This window comes from Trichosurus vulpecula, chromosome 3 (assembly GCF_011100635.1).
Source record: "Trichosurus vulpecula isolate mTriVul1 chromosome 3, mTriVul1.pri, whole genome shotgun sequence".
Classification (NCBI taxonomy): Eukaryota; Metazoa; Chordata; class Mammalia; order Diprotodontia; family Phalangeridae; genus Trichosurus; species Trichosurus vulpecula.
In genome coordinates, this window is record NC_050575.1 from 420234656 (window position 1) to 420252621 (window position 17966).

The window sequence follows — 17966 nt, forward strand, 5'->3', positions numbered from 1 at the left end:
CATCAGAATGCCAGCTATTGTTTGTTACCAGAAGAGACCTTAGAAGCCAACTCACCTTACAAAAGAGGAAACGAAGGCATGGAGAAGTTAAGTGACTTTCCCGAGTAAGTGTCAGAGGCAGGATTTGACCCCAGATCCTCCAACCTTAGAGGCAGCTAGTGGCACATTGGATAGATTGCTTGGTATGAGTCAGGAAGCACTGTGTTCAAATCCAGTCTCAGACACATCCTGGGCAAATGACTTAGCCTCTGTCTGCTCAGTTTCCTCATCTGTAAAATGAGGGTGGGGATAATAACAGCACATACCTCCCAGGATTGTTTTGAGGGTCAAATGAAATGACATTTGTAAAATGTTTAGCACAGTGTGTGGCACATAGCTGGTACTCAATAAATGATTGTTTCTTCCCTCCCTCCCTTCCTTCCTTCTTTCCTTCCCTCCTTCCTCTTTCCCTCTCTTTCTTCCTTCCTGTCTTCCTTCCTTCTTTCCTCTCTTCTCTTTTCCCTCCCTATCTACCTTCCTCCCTCCCTTCCTTCCTCCCTCTTTCCCTCTCTCCCTCTCTTCCTTCCTCCCTCCTTTCCTTCCTCCCTCTTTCCCTCCCTCCCTCTCTTCCTTCCTCCCTCCCTTCCTTCCTCCCTCTTTCCCTCTCTCCCTTCCTGCCTCCCTCTTTCCTTCCCTCCCTCCCTCCCTTCTTCCCTCCTTCCCTTCCTCACTCCACAGCTAGTTCACCAGACGTGCTGCCTCTCCAAATGAGGGGTTAAGACTTCTCGGTGAAGGTATCACCCCGTCTGCCACACCATGATAGGCAAGGATAACACAACCCACGCTGAGGATCAGCTGGACCTTTGAAGCACATTTATTCAGAGTTTCTCGTCTGCTTTTAGTGCGATGAAGGACCCCGGATCCTCAACCTCTGTGAATGCCAAATTTTGATAACAATACAATATTCACAGGAAAAAAAAATACAAAGAAAGCGTATCCAAAAAGAGTATTTTTTTCCACTGATGCAAGACCCACTGTGTTTATGTTGAATGGAAACTTCCCTAGTTTCATTTTTTACAAATTTTGCCTGTAGTTTCTCTGTCCATGTTTATGCTCAAAGAGGACTGGATAGGGCTGCCTGTCTACCGGAGGCTGCTGTGCTTGTGCAAAGAGCCAGAGCTGCCTCAGGGCAGGAGGTGAGATTTGCATCCTAGTGATGCTATTCCTGAACGTAGGACCTTGGACAAGTCACACTGATAAGGAGCACAAATTGTATTTCTGTAGCACCGTAAGAGTTACAAAGTACTCCCAGCTTCAGCTTTCTCCTCTGGAATTAGGGGGCTCGAGAAGATTGGCAACATTCCCCCCTCCACCCCCCTCACCCCCCCATCACCCCACCCCCATGCTGATCTTCCTTGTTCCACATTCCTTCCTTGCTTTTATGCTTTATGCTCAGTCATTTCTTTGTTTGTTTTTGTTGGTTTCTCTCCTGCTAATGTTCACTTTCTGTCAAAACCCAGCCCTTCTTGTCTTCCCCAATTCTGTGGGGGTCACCACAGTCCTCTTGCATGCACTTAGGGTCAGCCCCAGCTCCTGCCTCAGTCACCCCACATGTTCAATCAGCTGCCACATCTGCCATATCTCTCCTATCAGTCTCATGCTCTGCTCACACAGGCACCACCCTATTGCAGACTCTCGTCACCTCTCACTAGACTGCTGCAATCACCACCTAACTGGTCTCCCTACCTTAAGTAACTCCCTAATCTAAGCTCTGCTCTAAGGCCAAAGGGATCTTCCTAGAGCTCAGGTCTGACCATGCCCCTCCCACTCAATAAACTCCATGGCTCCTTATTACCTCCAGGGTCACACATAAAGAAAGTCCCTTGTCACTGAGAGGTTTTCACAATCTGGTTCCATCCTACCTTGCCAGCCTTCCTGCCTATTCCTCCTTTCCCTGCACACACCCTATGTCCCAGCCCTCCTGCTCTGCTTGCAGGGTGAAGCATCTCCTACCTCCCCGCCTTTGCCTTCTGACCATTAGTCTTCCTGGCTTCCTTCAAGATTCAGCATCCACAGGACATCCTGCAGAACGCCTTTCTCATTCCCCACCAAGGGCCAACGCCTTCCTGTCTGAGGTGCTATCTGTCCCATGTAGCATGTAGACACTGAAGGAAGTCGATATTTCATCTCCCGTTAGAGTGGGCTCTCTTTGGTCTGGAGGCCACCACCCCTTGTTGGGGACATTCTTCCCACCCCACGCCTTTCACTCCTTTCAGCTTTTAGTGTGTGTTATTCCCTCATTAGATTATAAGCTCCTTGAAGGTGGAGATGGGGCTTAGCCCAGTGCCTGGCACATAGCAAATGTGATAAATGTTTATTGACTGACACGGACATGGGTAGGAGTTTCTTAACAGTAGGGCCTGGTTTTGCCTTTTCTTGTTTCCGCAGTTAAGTAGGACAGTGCCTGGCACATAGTATTCTAGTAATAAATCTTGGTTCATTTGTTTTGTTGATTGATTGATTAAAACCAGCCTGTTGACTATGCAGCAAGTATATTCATTTCTCTCAGGGCCAACAGCCCAGGAAAAAAGTAAGATTATATAGACTCATAAATGAAACCACGCTAAGTTGGGACTGAGCAGCTGCAGCTACAACAAACACATCATGACATCTCACTTGGTCCTCTCAATAACCCTGAGAAGTCACGCTATTATCATCCCCCTTCTGTAGATGTCAAAGGGAAGCGGTTTTCCCCAGGCCACCCAGCATGTAGCAGGGGCAAGGTGTAACACAGGTGGGGCCTGAGTCTGTGTCCCCCATTCCAACCCCAAAGCTTGGGGCCTGCTGCTTCTCCTTCCCCTGACCTTTCTGATATGAAGGCAGCCAGGAGAGATCAATTGGAACTGAATTAATTCAAATTGAATTGAAGTAAAGCCCTCCAGAGTCACAGAATCATAGAATTTCTGAACTGGGAGGAACATCAGTGGCCATTGGGACTTCCTGTTACATACCCTCCCCTGACACCCCCAGCCCTAATCCCCAATGCTCACAGACCCCCAGTGTATCAACAGCATTGGATCCCAGAGACCTGGGTTCTAATGCCGACCTCTGCCTCTCACCTGGCATGTGATGCCTTTCTGAGGCCTCACTTTCCAGCTCCTCCTCTGAAAGACAATGGGGGTGGGAATAAATGGTGTTTAATGTCCCTTTCCAGTTCCAAACCCCATGACCCTATGAAGACCCCTGCACAGCTCTGACTGCATTCCAACACTGTAGGGCAGCTGGGTATCATAGTGGAGAGAGCACCCCACATGGAGTCAGCAAGACCAGAATTCAAATCCTGCTTCAGATGTTTATTAGCTGAATGACCTTGGACAAGTCACTTATCTTTTCTCAACTTCAGTAAAAACCCTGCCTGCCAGGGTTATCATGAGGGAGGGCCAAAGGAAATAACATAGAAAGTGATTTGCAAACCTTAAAGCTCTATATAAATGTAAGGTTTAGTCTGTGAGAGTCTTCTCATCTCTGTCCTGCTCTGTTCTGTGTTCCAAAGTCTCTCTCAGATCTGGCCTTCTACATTCCACAGTCTAAGGTGTGTGTGTGTGTGTGTGTGTGTGTGTGTGTGTGTGTAATATTATATATACATACGTTAGACTGTGATAGATAGATAATTTGATTTTTTTTCAAAACTTTGCAACTTTGAAATAAACACCAAATTTGGTTTTATTTTGGAGTTAACTCTCTGGTCTGGTATTCTCTCATTTATATTTTAAGGTGCCTACAAGCTCTAATATTCTATACTCTGTTTTTCAAGTTCCCTCCCACCTCAGACATTCCAGGTTCTAAGGGCCCTCCCAGCTCCAACAGAGGATCCTTTGGCAATGGGGTCCCACGCTCCTTCAGTAATCCTGGGCTTCTGTGGGGGCATCTCTTAGTAGGGGATTCAGATTATGGCTTTTCTCAGGCTGGTCGTGTGGACACCAAGATTAAGGTTCTTGATGCACCAGGGACCTGAAGGATGTTGGCCAGCAAGACCAAGGCCAAGGCTGGGATGAGTAGGTTGCTTTACGGAGGTGTTTTGAAGGCTGCACTGCAGAGTTGGGGTGCCATCAAGGAGGAAAGGGCCCTTCCCCCACTCTTCCCGACCCACGTTCCTCTCTCCAGCTCCGTTGTCTCTGCTAACAAATGGCCAGCCCTGTATGTGGGCTTCTTCTCACAGAGTGTTCAGTTCCTTGTTGCAGGCCCCAGCCATGCCGGCACAGAGCCTCCCTGGCAGCCCATCTGAGCGTTGTCTAGACAGGCAGCTGGAGGCTGGCAGAGCCGAGTGATAAACACGGTGTCCCCAGCTTGGGAAAGAAGCGAGGGTTGGGGAGAGGCTGGGGGAGGGGGCAAAGACAGCTCCCCTCCTTCCTGTGTCTGCTGGCTTTCAAAGGACAGTCCTGCACTGGGACACTGTCTGCTCTATGTCATAGCCCAGTGCTCCACCTCAATGTGGAGGTAAGAGCAGGGCTCCCCATCCCCTCCAGGGCCACAGATGGTATCTTTCAAACTGAAAAGAAGCCATTTCCTGTTTTTTCTACTGTGTGGCCAGCCAGGGTCCTTTCAAGGATAGAGATAAAGAGCTCTGCCCAATTGGGGACACATTAGATAATTCCAGGACTCTGCCTGGGGCCTCCTCACCTAGCTCACTCAGGACTCTGGGCAGCAGAAAAAACCTACTCTACTATTAGATCCCATCCTACCCCTCTTTAGGGGATCAGATTCTTGAACCAAGCCTGCCCAACAACACAGCTTTCTTCTGATCCGAAATTTGGCCATCAATGGCCCCACACAGAGCAGGCACTTCTGAGATTTTTATCTTAACTCTTCCATTTCTGTCATTTCTAGACCTTCCTCCTTTATCCACTCCATCATTCTCTTGGTTCTTCCCTCTGAATCTCCTCTCAGATCCACCTCCTGCTTTCCACCACCATTTTGGTATGAGTCTTTATCCTTCTCCTTTGGACTTGCTCTAGGCTCTTGAATTCATTTCAACAAATTAGTCAGCCAGGACTTATCAAGAACCTACTACAGGCCGGCCAAGTAATTGTCATCATCCCCATGGTCATGACGATGATGATGATGGTGATGATGGTGATGATGGTGATGATGATGGTGATAACAATAATAATATTCTGCACCAGTCATCTTTTTAAAATTGAGTTCAGACTGAAAGTCCTAAGAAAGGTCATAGTTTTGTTATTATTCATGTATATTTAATGTTTTCTGGACTATTAGGGTCTTCCTGAAGTTTTCTTCCTTAATAAATGTTTTATCTTTCTCTCTGTTTCTCTGTCTTTCAATCCATTCATCTTTTCTGTCTGTTTGACTGTCTGTTTATCTGTCTTGTCTGTCTGTCTGTCTGTCTGTCTATCTATCTGTCTTTCTGTGTCTATCCATTCATCTATCAATCTGTCTGTGTCCATCTATCTATCTATCTGTCTGTCTGTCTGTGTCCATCTATCTATCCATCTATCTATCTATCCATCTATCTATCTGTCTGTGTCCAACCAACCACCTGTCTGTCTGTCTGGTCCATCTATCTATCCATCTAGAAATCTACCCATCTATCTGTCTGTGTCCATCCATCCATCCGTCCGTCTGTCTGTCTGTCTATCTATCAATGTCATCTCTCCTCTCCTCCACTGGAATGCAATTTCCCTGATCACAGGGACTATTTTCATTTCTGTCTTTGAGTCTCTGGCAGTGAAAGCACTTGGAATGTAGAAGAGATTTTAAAACTCTTTTTTTTTCAATTTAATTGAACTAATAACAATAGTAATGGCTTACATTTACAGAGCATTTTAATATCTGCAAAGCACTTTCCACGTATTATGTAAGTTGATCCTCACAACCCTGGAAGGCAGAAGCCATGGTCATCCCTTTTTACTGCTATAGAAGCTGAGGCATGGAATGGTCAAGTAACTTTCATGGGGTCACATAGGGAGGAAGTGTCTGAAGCAGGAATCAGACTCAGGAATTCCCGACTCTAACTCTAGCCTTTATCCATTACATTACCTACCTTGCACTAGGAACTGAATTGACTTAAATTGACTTAGAGAAGATCTCCAAAGTCACAGAATCACACGATTTCAGGACTGGGAGGCAGTTCAGCAGAACATGCGTCTTACCAATATACTCCAATAGGCTCAGCAAGTACCCCCATTATATCCCATACACCTTTCCATTATACTTTTAGGAATGTCTTATTGTTAAGAAGTCTTTCCTAGCACCAATGTTAAATGGGCCTCTCCGTAGCTTCTGATCACTACTCCTGGTGATTTCTCTGAGGCTAAACAGAGTAAGTCTTTCAAATGACTGATGCTGATCCAACAAGTCAATAAACATTTATTGGGTGCCTACTGTGTGCTAGGAACTGTGTAGAGTGCTGGGGCCATGAAGAAAAGCCCAAACAGTCACTGTCCACTCTAATGGAGGGACATAATCTGCAAATGCCCATCTACCAATAAAATTCTGCACATACACATACACAATGTATATACATATGTACATATATATATATATGTGTGTGTACCTATGTGTGCATGTATGCATGTATATGACCAATTGGAGAGCATCTCAAAGGGTGTTGTTGTGGTCCAATTGTTTTCAGTTGTGTCTGACTCTCCATGACCCCATTTGGGGTTTTCTTAGCAGAGATCCTGGAGTGGTTTGCCATTTCCTTCTCCAGCTCATTTTACAGATTGGGAACTGAGGCAAACAGGGTTAAGTGACTTGCTCAGGGTCACAAGCTAGTCAACGTCATTTGGTCCTCACAACAACCCTGGGTTATAGGTGCTATGACCCCTATTTTACAGTTGAAGAAACTGAGGCAGACAGTGGTTAAGTATCTAGCCCAGGATTGCAAGCTAGGAACTGTCTGAGGCCACATTTGAACCCAGTCTTCCTGATTCCAGGCCCAATGTTAGCTTCCTCAGGCCTTAAGGTTACTTTAAAGGACCTCAGAACCTAGGATGCAGAATACTAAAGCTAGCAGGGACCTTAGAACATGAGAACCAAGAGTCACCAACTCCCCCTCACTACCTCATCTATAGGAATCAAGGAACAGACACCATCCAATATCTCCCCAAGACCAAAATCCCACTGACAACATTTGATGGGCCAAAGACTTAGAAGGGACATAAGATGAATTGCTGAGGCCTGTGTCCCACCCTTCTCTCCTCTGTTGCAGAGGAAGGGCTGAGAGGGCTGATTCTATTTTATTTTTTAAAGTATTTAACAGCAGTGTGAAATCACAGCTTTGGATCACCCTCTAACTGAATCCTTTTCAGCCCCCCACCCCTTTCTTTCCAGGCCTCTTCCATCTCTTAAAATAGCCACATCAATGATTAATAGCAGCTTCATGATTTCCCAAATAAGCTGCTCTCACACTGGGCTTCCCTCACCTGGAGAAGAGATTGAGTCATCCTCAATGGAGAGGATTCTCAGCCCCAGCTCCAAAGCATGTTTCTTTCTCGGCATTAAATCATTTGATAATAAAACGGTTTTTCAAGGCGCCGGCAGTCTGAGCTACAATCACAACCTCATCAACATTTCAGAGGAAGAGTAATCATATGAACAGCTCCCATTCCCATGTCACTTTACAGTTCACAAAGGGTTTTCCTCACTATTCCAAAAACTCAAATATGACATATATGTATGTATATGTATATATATTTTAAATCTGCAGTTTTGTTTCTGGAATACAACCAGAAACTCTGAGGCCTCCCCTGCCTGGCTCCTACCTACCTTTGCAGTCTGTTTTCATCTCGCTCTTTTGGTACATTATTCATTCTATCAAAGTTCCCCCTCCCCACGCACAGAATCCCATCTCTTTCTCCAATGCCTTTGGACAGGCTGTCTGCCATATTGGAGGGCCTTCCCTCTGTGCTGCTGTCTTATGGAATCCCCAGCTTCCTCCAAAGCACAGTCCCTCCTGGTCTGAGTCTTTCCTGATTCTCTCCCAGCCTGGTTATTAGCCTTCTCTTTCTTGATGTTCCCTCATGGCATTCCATGAATATTTTTGTACATACACATGTTACCCTCCCCATAGAACTATGCTCCCTGAGGGCAAGGACTTCTTCCTTCTCTTTTAAAGAAACCAGACTTTTGCTTTCCTTAGTGCAGGAAGCGTCTTAGGTCAGGTGATACGTGCCATGGTTGGGCCTCTGCCAATGCAGACACGGCCCTTCTCCGCCACGTATAGATTTCCCTGTAGCACTGAGCATCACACAACTGACGTATGTCCCAAGTGGGACTCAGACCAAGGTCCCAACATGGAGCCCAGCTGTCTTTGCACTCAGCTATTTTGCACACAGTAGGCACTTAGTAAGTCTATGAGGAGTTACATTAAATTGAGCTGAGTTGAAAAGAATCAAACTATAAGAGGTAGGTAGGATCGATATTTACGTCCTGATTTTGTTGATGGGGGAGCTGGGGCACAGAAATGTTCACGGTCACAAGTAAACAGTTACAGAAAAAGATTAAAGTACAATCTTTAAAGAGGCAACTGAAGTTAGCAGAAGGTACGTAACTATGTCCTGCAAGATGGAAAAGTCTGACCTACAACAGAAATCTTGGTACAATGGAAATAGCCCTAAATTTGAGAGCTACAGGAAATCCCAGATTTGCCACATCTTTATTGTACGACTTTGGGCAAGTCACCTTCTCTAGCCTCAATTTCCCCATTTGAAAATTGGGGAAAGGGTTGTACTAATTGGCTCTGTAGCTTCTTCCAGATCTAGATGTCTGGTCCTCTAATCGAAGATCTCATGACCTTAGAGAGCCCCTGGCTTTTCCATTATGCTACCTTATTGTTCATCATTGATCATAGGAAATAAAAGGGGAGTCCTTGCAAGAATCTGTTCAGTCCTGGCTTAAAGATTCAGCAGACCTAGACAATCATCATTCCCCACCTTCTTCACTTTGAAAGGCTAGATTTGTGACTTCATTAGCGGGGGGATTCCCTGAAAATAACCTCGACTGATTTAGCTTTGCATCTTCCTTGAGCTTTTTAGTCTGAAAGAGTCATATCTGGCACTGAGGAGACTCAGTGAGTGAGAGGCCATGAGGTCCAACCTTCCCATTTCATAGAAGCAGCAGCCAAGGACTAGAGATATAAGGTTACTTGCCCACGGTCACCAAGCTCCTCAGTTTCTGAGGCTCCAGGTTCAATGCTGTCTGTGGTGCCACCTGGTTGTCCAGAAGGATTGAGAGTCAGAGAACCATGAGTTCAAAGCCTGGCTCCCAACTTCTCCTTCCTACCTGCATGACCTTGGTTAAGTGACTCTATGTCCCTGGGCCTCAGGTCCAGTCTGGGATGGTCTCCAAGGTCCCTCACAGCAGTGCTCCTTTGGCTGACCCTTGATGAGGTAGGAGAGCAGCTACTGTTGAGCGGTGAGACCTAAACTCTGATTACCACTGTTGGAGAAATAAGTGAGTGGGAGAAGAAAGGGAGATAAATGCAGAAAGCTGGGAAAGAGAGGCAAGATATATAAGCTGATTGCTTCCTTTCTTAGCTAATTAGTCACACTTCCTAGCCTGTGGCATCTTGGGATCCCTGGAGGGGAGGAGAAGGTCCAAACCTTTCCTTTCCTCAGCTCCCTCTCTCTTCCACCACCAGTATGCCTGGTAAGCTGATTGGGGTGAGGCCAGGCTCCAGGCATAGCCTGGTAAGGTGTCTGAAGGGATGGCGAAGAAACCTTACCCAACCCCTCCCCACTCAGGCTGTGTCAATGGGTCTAGGTGGACTCACCCTTACTGTATGTGTTGGAGAGGTTGGCACCTAGATTTGGAGCCTTGATGAGTGGGAAGATGAAGGTACCCTCGAAAGTAATAAAGAAGTTAGGAAGAAGGGAGGGCTTAAAGGGAAACTGAGTGCTTAATAAATGCTTTCTCTATCTTCTGTTTGGCCTATAAAATCTATGGCCTCTTCCCTAACATGGCACTCTGTGAATTCCTCCAAGCCTGGAGTAAAGCTCCTCTGACCCCAACCTTAATCAAGCTCTGAAGCCCAAAGAGGGGAAGGGGCTTGAGGTCCTTTGGGCCCCATGCATGGAGGAAGCACGCAGAATGGGAAAGAATGGGAACTTCAGCTCAGAGTTGACTTGGCACGTCTGATGTTACCCACTGAACCTTGAGAAACTCAAGATGCTATTTACAGTTCTCCACAACCTGGAGGTTTCCTCCTAACTTACCCGTCCTCTTCCATGTACTAAATGTACTTCCATGTATTTCCTCCATATACACGCTGGGATCCTTGCTGGTCTCTATTGGTGCTGTTGTTCAGTCATTTCAGTCGTGTCTGAGCCTTCATGACCCCATTTGGGGTTTTCTTGGCAGAGATACTGGAGTGGTTTTCCATCTCCTTCTCCAGCTCACTTTACATATGAGGAAATTGAGGCAAATGGGGTGAAGTGACTTGCCCAGAGTAACACCGCTAGTCAGTGTCTGAGGCTGGATTTGAACTCAGGGAGATGAGTCTTCCTGACTCCAGGCCAAGCACTCTTTCTACTGGTCTCTGTACATGGCAAGGTCTCTCCTGGATGCCCCCCATTCCTGGAATTCCCCTACCCATCTAACTGACTTAGAGCTTCCGTGGCTTCCTCTAAGACTCTGCTCAGATCTTACCCCCTTCAGAAGGCCCTTCCCCATCCCATACCTACCATCTGCAAGGCCTTCCTTCCACTCTGTATGTGTCTTCCATGTACCTTGTTACTTAGATGGCATTTTTCCAATTTGAACGGGAGCTTCTAGAGGGTAAGGATAGTATGCATACATACGTACATATATACATATATATATATGTGTATGTGTGTGTATATGTGTGCATGTGTGTGTGTATATATATACATACATACATACATACATATATATACATATATATATAATCTTTGTATCCTCTGGATTTAGCTCATTACTTGGCACATAGTAAGTACCAAATAAATGTGAGGTGACTGACTGAGAGTCTGGAAATAAGGCTGTAGAAGACAAGTGGATGTCCCGCCTCCAACAGATGAATAATCCTAGTGGATAATCAGCGACATACTTGATCCAGAACCTCTCCACCAGCCACCCCCTTCTTTCTGACTCACACTTAGTTTCTGTAACTTTCCCCAGGAATTTTTAAAAATGAAATATTATGGCTACAATTCATTGGACACGAACCTTCCCACCTGCTAAAAGCTGGTTCTGAACTGTTAACTTTACAATAGCTATTGTTGGGCTGTGTGTATGTGTGTGTGTGAGAGAGAGAGAGACAGAGACAGAGACAGAGAGTGAGAGACAGAAACAGAGACAGCGAAGCAGAAACAGACACCTCCACAGACTGCATGGGCAAGGTGAGACTTGGTTAGCAACACAGTTCAGCCTCTGCCACTGTGTCTGGGGGTAATCCAAAGCCAGAAGGGCTCCTGGAGACCCCTGGGTTGTCCAAGTTCAGGCTTGGCTCACAGGAACACAGAAGGTTCTGCAACATGTCTGCAGGTCCAATGCCAGCCTGCCCCCCCAGCCCAGCCCATTCCCTCAGGGTGCTGACATTCCTCCTTGGTTCTAAGGGCACTAGACTGGAGCAGAATTAGGTGAGATACAGCTGAGGGAGGCACTGGGGGTTGAGAAACCACCAGGGGTGACTTGAAGACTCTGCCAATGTTCTGGACAGGCTGAAGCCTGGAGCCCCTGGGTGAAGTGTGTTTCTCCTTAACAGTGAAGCCCATGTGCATTGCAGGGCAAATGTGATCCACATGTTTCCAGGCCTCTAATGCTTAATGTATTTGATGCTTTATTTCAAACCCCCTTTTTATGGCCCTTTCATTTGAGGACAACAAGCCTGCAGACTTTTGTTGTAGTGGCAAAAAAAAGAATAAAAATTAAATTAAGTATTGTCCCCATACATCCCTACTCAAGACTCCAATTTTATTTTAAAACTCTGAGCTCCCCCCCACTGGTCTCTCATGCCCATTGCCATCCTCCCCTAAAGCTGCCTTCATTCATTGAACCTGGAGCCCAAACCACACCTAAGGCCAGAGGCTCCTTGGCAGATGGGGAGGGGCCAGTGGGATGCAGACTTAGATTCCAAAGGCCAAGGAAGGACATCTTGGGCAAATTCCTGTCTATCTCATTGCTTATCTGTAAAATGAAGCGATTCAACTCATTCTATCTCAAATCTCTCCTAGCTCTAAGGACTGAGTCATTGTAACCTATTAATATTCATGAAATACCTACTGTGTGTTAGGCAGGGGAGTTCTGAGACAAAGGAAGACTAGCCCTAGCCTCAGGGAGCTTCCTGTCTACCAGGACAGTCTTCTGGCACTTAGTAGGCACTCACTAAATACCTCTTGATTGACATCTCCTTTCTCTTTCCCTGCCCCTTCCAGTCCATTTTCCACATGTCAGCCAAAATAATTTTGCTAAAACATATCAATAAACCAATAACATTCATTCTAAGCTCCTGGTACACAAAGAAAGGCAACAACGGAATTCCTGCCCTCGGTGGTTATCTAACGAGGGGAACAACAGGCAAATAACTACATCCTCACAAGCTATATGCACATCCTAAGGAAGGCAATCTTAGAGGGAAGGGAGCCGGCAGTTGGAGTTGGGGCCCTGGCAGCTGGCGTTGGAAGATACCAAGAGGTAGAGGGCAGGGGACCAAGCATTCCAGGATGGAGGCACAGCCAGCCCTTTGGTCTGACCAAGCCACTCCACTGCCCAAAGATAAGTGACTCCTCTTGCCTCTAGGATACGACACAATCTCCTCTGCCTAGTCTTTAAAGCCCCCCACAGGCTGACTCTAGGCTTTCGAGCTGATTACTCCTTCCTTCTCTCTGTGCTCAGAGCCAACCTACCCCGAGCTGACTACAAGGTTAATGAATAATCTATAAAAACCCAGACATACGTGTTCATACAAGAAAACACACAAGGAGATAAGTATGTTCTTTGGCTCACCTCACTGCCACCTTTTCAGTCCCTATTTTTACCTGGCTTGGGGAAGTCCTCATCATGACCTCACATGTCCAAAACAGAGCTCACTAATTCCCCTGGTTCCCTTATACTGTTGGCAGCCCCTCCCCCATCCTTTCCATCCCCTAGACCTGGTGGGGAACCTGCAGCCTCCAGGCCACATGTGGCCTTCTAGGTCTTTTGACTGAGTCCAAGTTTTAGAGAACAGATCCTTTTATGAGGGGATTTGTTGTGTGAAGTTTGGGTTCAGTCCAAGGGCCACACTTGAGGACATAGAGGGGCACATGTGGCCTCGAGGCCTCAGGTTCCCTACCTCTGCCCTAGGCTCTTGACAACCCTGAAGCCCACCTTGGCTCTTCGCTTCCCCTCGTCCCCCTTATCCAGCCACCATCTTGTTAATTTCACCTGCACCTTTTTTTTCTTTCTACTCAGAGTCACCACCTTCTCCAGGCTTTCATCACCTCTTGCCTAGATTATTGCAATTATCTTTAGTAATCCTCACTTTTTGTAGTGTCTTTCCTCTTCTCCATCCTCCACACAGCCATCAGACTGATATTCTTAAAGCACGAATCAGACCAGTTCATTATCACGAAAAAAAGATTATAAATTAATGTAATGATTCATAACAATGTGCTAAAGTAATGCAGTAATATAAATAAATTAATGCAGCAGCTTCCTAAAGGTCATCAGAGGGCCCACAGACATTAGGGGCTGTTCTGTTTGATGCCGAGGTTGACAAAGGGCCCTGGTTACGCCAGTCTCAGCCAAACAGCCACCTTGACAAAGGTAGGACAGAGAAGGCACTGGTGAAATCCCACTGCAGTTGGGGCTGCCCCGCTGACCACTCAGCAGTCTCTTCAGCGAACGCTCTGTGGGCATCCCTCTTCCTCCATCTCTACATGAAGGGACCTGATCTGAACAACCCACATCAGACACTCTGAGCTCCTCTTAGTCATCGTTTGTCTGATAATAGGGAATTGCTGGGGAAGCCACAAAGGAACTGAATTATAAATGGCCTCATATTATGTCATATAGCATATAGCATATGAAATATAACATATCATTATGTAGTATATATAAATGTTAATTGTTAATAATTATTATTATGCTATTATTTTTCCTGTGTGTACCATTCCTCAGTGTCTGCACTAACATCTCCCTTATAGCAGCAACCTTTCGAGGTGAGCAGTGCAAACTTCATTATCCTTACTTTACATATGAGGAAACTGAGGATCCTGAATCAAATGTTTCAATAGCTCTGATTTTATATCAGCGTTGATTCATTCAGAGACTACCTTGTGGTTCAGCTTAATTTTGTTGCATGTGTTTGTTTGGGAGTTGGACTCAAAACACAGAATCTCAGAGCTGTTAATGATCTCTCCATGACTATCCGATCCGACCCATAACCTAAAATAATCCCTACTATAATATACTCCACTTATTAATTCATCAGTGCAAGGAACCTCCAGTGCAGAAGCTTACAGACCAGTCTGTAACACGGCCCCAGAGAGAAGCCTGGCCCACCGAGTGCTTAAGGTATTTGCCCAGCATCCCACGGTCAGGACGTGTCAGAAGCAAGATTCAAATTCAATTTTGTGAAACCCAAGACTGGTCCAATATCCACTATATGGTACCACCTCTCTCTTGTCCATTTACTTTATATAAATAAAAGCTTTTTTACCAAACTCTGAGTAAGATAGTAGTGGATGATGCCCCCAGGAAGACAGAAGATGAAACCAATCCCTCCTCTTAGCAGAGTGGTGGGGGCTGATGAGGGCAGAGCATAGTCTATACTGTTGGATGAGGTCGCCGCATAGATTGTTTTTGGCTGAGCTGTCTCTCTTTGTTATAAAGGAGTGTCTATGGGAAGGCAGGAGGAATCATGGGGGTGAGATCCCAAAATTACAGTGATCTAAACACATAAGACATCAATAAACCTAATTTTTTAAAACAACTTAAACAAAGACATAAAGAAAGGACTCCCAGCCTGAGTGAAACTCCTGACCCAAGTCTGGATGGCTTACCTAAATGGCATTGATTCCTTCCTCATTGCTTCTTGTGGAATTGGATAATTGTTTGCCCAGAAAGATGTCTGCAGAACATCTAACTTGTGAGGCAGGCACACTGGGGAAGGCCGAGAGCATCATGTGTGCCTGGAGGGCAGACTGCAGTTTGGTGATTCACTTACCTAGATAGCTTTTCCAGCCAGGGTCTTTGTTTTGGAAAAGTGCTGTGGATGCATGGGTGTTTTCTGTCCTGGTATTTGGGGAGGGAAGGGGCAGCCCCAGGAGATGAAGCCTCGGATTTGGAGATCTGGTTCAGGATACAACTTGAGAGTGTACAAGGAAATTGAAAGAAAGAGATCTTCTTTTTCAGTATGTTCCTTCCAAAGAGTGCCAGGGAGAAACAGAACTGAAAAATGCATTGCCTGAGGCACAGGCTGGCACGTTGGCACCAGAAGTCTCTCCAGTTTTGCAGGGAGAGGCCAGAAGATGAGGAAGGAAGGATTCAAGAGTCCCCCATGGCTGAAATCCAAAAATGTCATGACTAGGCAGGGGTTGGAGGAAAAATTCTTTTAAGGTTGAAAAATTCCCTTCACAGCAAAAGGAGGAAAGTATTGGGGCAGCATTGGGAGGTGGGGACCCCTGAACCCCTGGTCATTTGTGAATAAGGTGCCTTTTGACTGACAGGTCCCCATGCCTGGAAAGGTTTCCCTTCCCACCTCCAGCCCCTTACAAAGCCCAGCTCTGATGTCACATTCTATTTGAAATGAAATGCCCCTAGTTTTTTTTTTTCCCACTGTCTCCATCTTCTTTGAAAATTACTAATTTTTTTTGCTTGTGACAATAAAGAAGCACAACTTGCTATTACAATAACCTAATCAAGAGGTTATAAAGGCCTGGAAAAAGTGGTGACCCTGTGAGTGGAAAGAAAGAAAAAGGCACAGGTGGAATCAGCAAGATGGTAAGTAACTGGATAGGAAGGATGAGGGAGGATGAAGAGCCAAGGCTGGCTCCAGGGTTGCCAAGAATCCAGGGGATGGAAAGGATGGGGCAGGGCTGCCAACGGTACAAGGGAACTGCGGGGAGGCAGTGAGCTCTGTCCTGGACATGAGGAGTCATGACGAGGAGTTGTGCAGTCTCATTTCCAGAAAGAAGGAAGGAAGGAAGGAAGGAGGGAGGGAAGGAAGGAAGGAAGGAAGGAAGGAAAGAAGGAAGGAAGGAAAAAAGAAAAGGGAGGGAGGGAGGAAGGAGGAAGGAAAGGAGGAAAGGAGGGAGGGAGGAAGGAAGGGAGAGAGGGAAGGAGGGGGGAGGGGGGAGGGAGGGAGGAGAAGAAGAAATCATTCTCACTGTCAAGCAAGAAAATATATCAATATGCATTTTCACATTATACTGTGAAAGAATCTCGGTCGTGCTACACAGGTACTGAGTCCTCAACTCGGTCCCCTTCAGAATTCTTGAACATAATCCCAGTGATATCAGTCAACAAACATTTATGAATTACAAATTATGTGCCAAGCACTGGGCTAAGTATAGTCCCTGCCCTCGAAGAACTTAAATTCTAATTGAGAAGTCAGAATATATACAGCAATGTCCGAGGCAGCACGCCTTCCATCTCTGTAGAGTCAGGGAGGAATCTAGCCTAATGACTGCCCACAGTAAGTCTGGTGTCCTATGTTCTTCTGGTCTTTCTGGTCACCACACTGGAATTCCCACCAGATAACACTGGGCCAAGAGGCAGCATCTCCTGTGCTTCAGAATATCCTTTCCTAGGCTTGGGGGTCAGTGTTATTAAGTTAGCCAGGTTGGCCTTCCAGAGGTGAATGCTAAATGCTTCATTCTATAAAGCAACTTTCCAAAGGATCATGAAACAAAGCCATGAGAACATAGTTCTTTTTTTTCTCATGAAGGTGAGGACAGGTTTCTATAGCCTTGAAGCTTTGGAGACAGGCACAGAAAAGTATCTTTCCACCCCCTTTTAATGGCTCAAGGACCCCAAACTTCACCCCTTCCAACAAGCCATGTAGGTGGGGATAGAGTTGGGAAAGATGCACGTGCTGACAAAATAACCAATCTTAAATAGAAGACACGGGGACCACAGCCTTCAAGGCAATGAGTATTTACTAGACACTTGCTAAGCTAAATTTTATGCTTAGCACTGGAAATAGAAATTCAAGTTAAAGGAAAAACACTCTCTGACCTTGAAGGGCTTACATTCTAATGGGAAAAGACAATGCATAAAAGAAAGGGAGGGGGTGGGGTTCCTGTTCAGAAGTCTGGAGCTGAAAGAAGGCTGAAAGACAAGGGGCCTGGGACTTTCTTTGAAAGGAAGGTTCAGAGAAGAATGCAGCCATGAGACATGGAGTGCACTAAGGTAGAGGGATACTCCAGGATGAAAGTATTGCAGAAGTGGAGGGATGTTCTGGGGCAAGAAGACATCTGAGGATGCTGATAAAGTCTGGAAAGTCAGAAGAGAGCCCAGAAAAGAAGCTATTAAGCACTTATTAAGCTCCTACTATGTACCAGACAAAAATTATCTCAATCATCGATCCTCACAGTGACCCCCGGAGGCAAGTGCTATAATTTTCCCCATTTGACAGTTGAGGAAACTGAGGTGGACAAAGATAGAGTGACTTGTCCAGAGTCACAAAGCTAATGAGTGTCTAAGGCAGTATATGAGTCCAGGCCCAAGGTGCTACCAAGCCATGTGACCTCTGGGGGACCTGAGTTCTCCATCTCTCCTTTGAGGAAAAGGCACTGGATAAGAATTTTTAAAAATCCTGTTTTTACCCTGCTTTAACTAAGCTTTATTTCATCATGTTTGCCACATGAAAATTTAGGAAAAGGGATTCAAGTATTGGGGTTCTTAGTTCTACTTCTTATCACCTCCATGACTTTGGAGAAGTCACTTCCCTTGTGTGGGTCTTCATTTCCTTACTTGAAGACATCTGTTAAAGAGAATCCCACTACCCCTGAGACTGCTTAGTC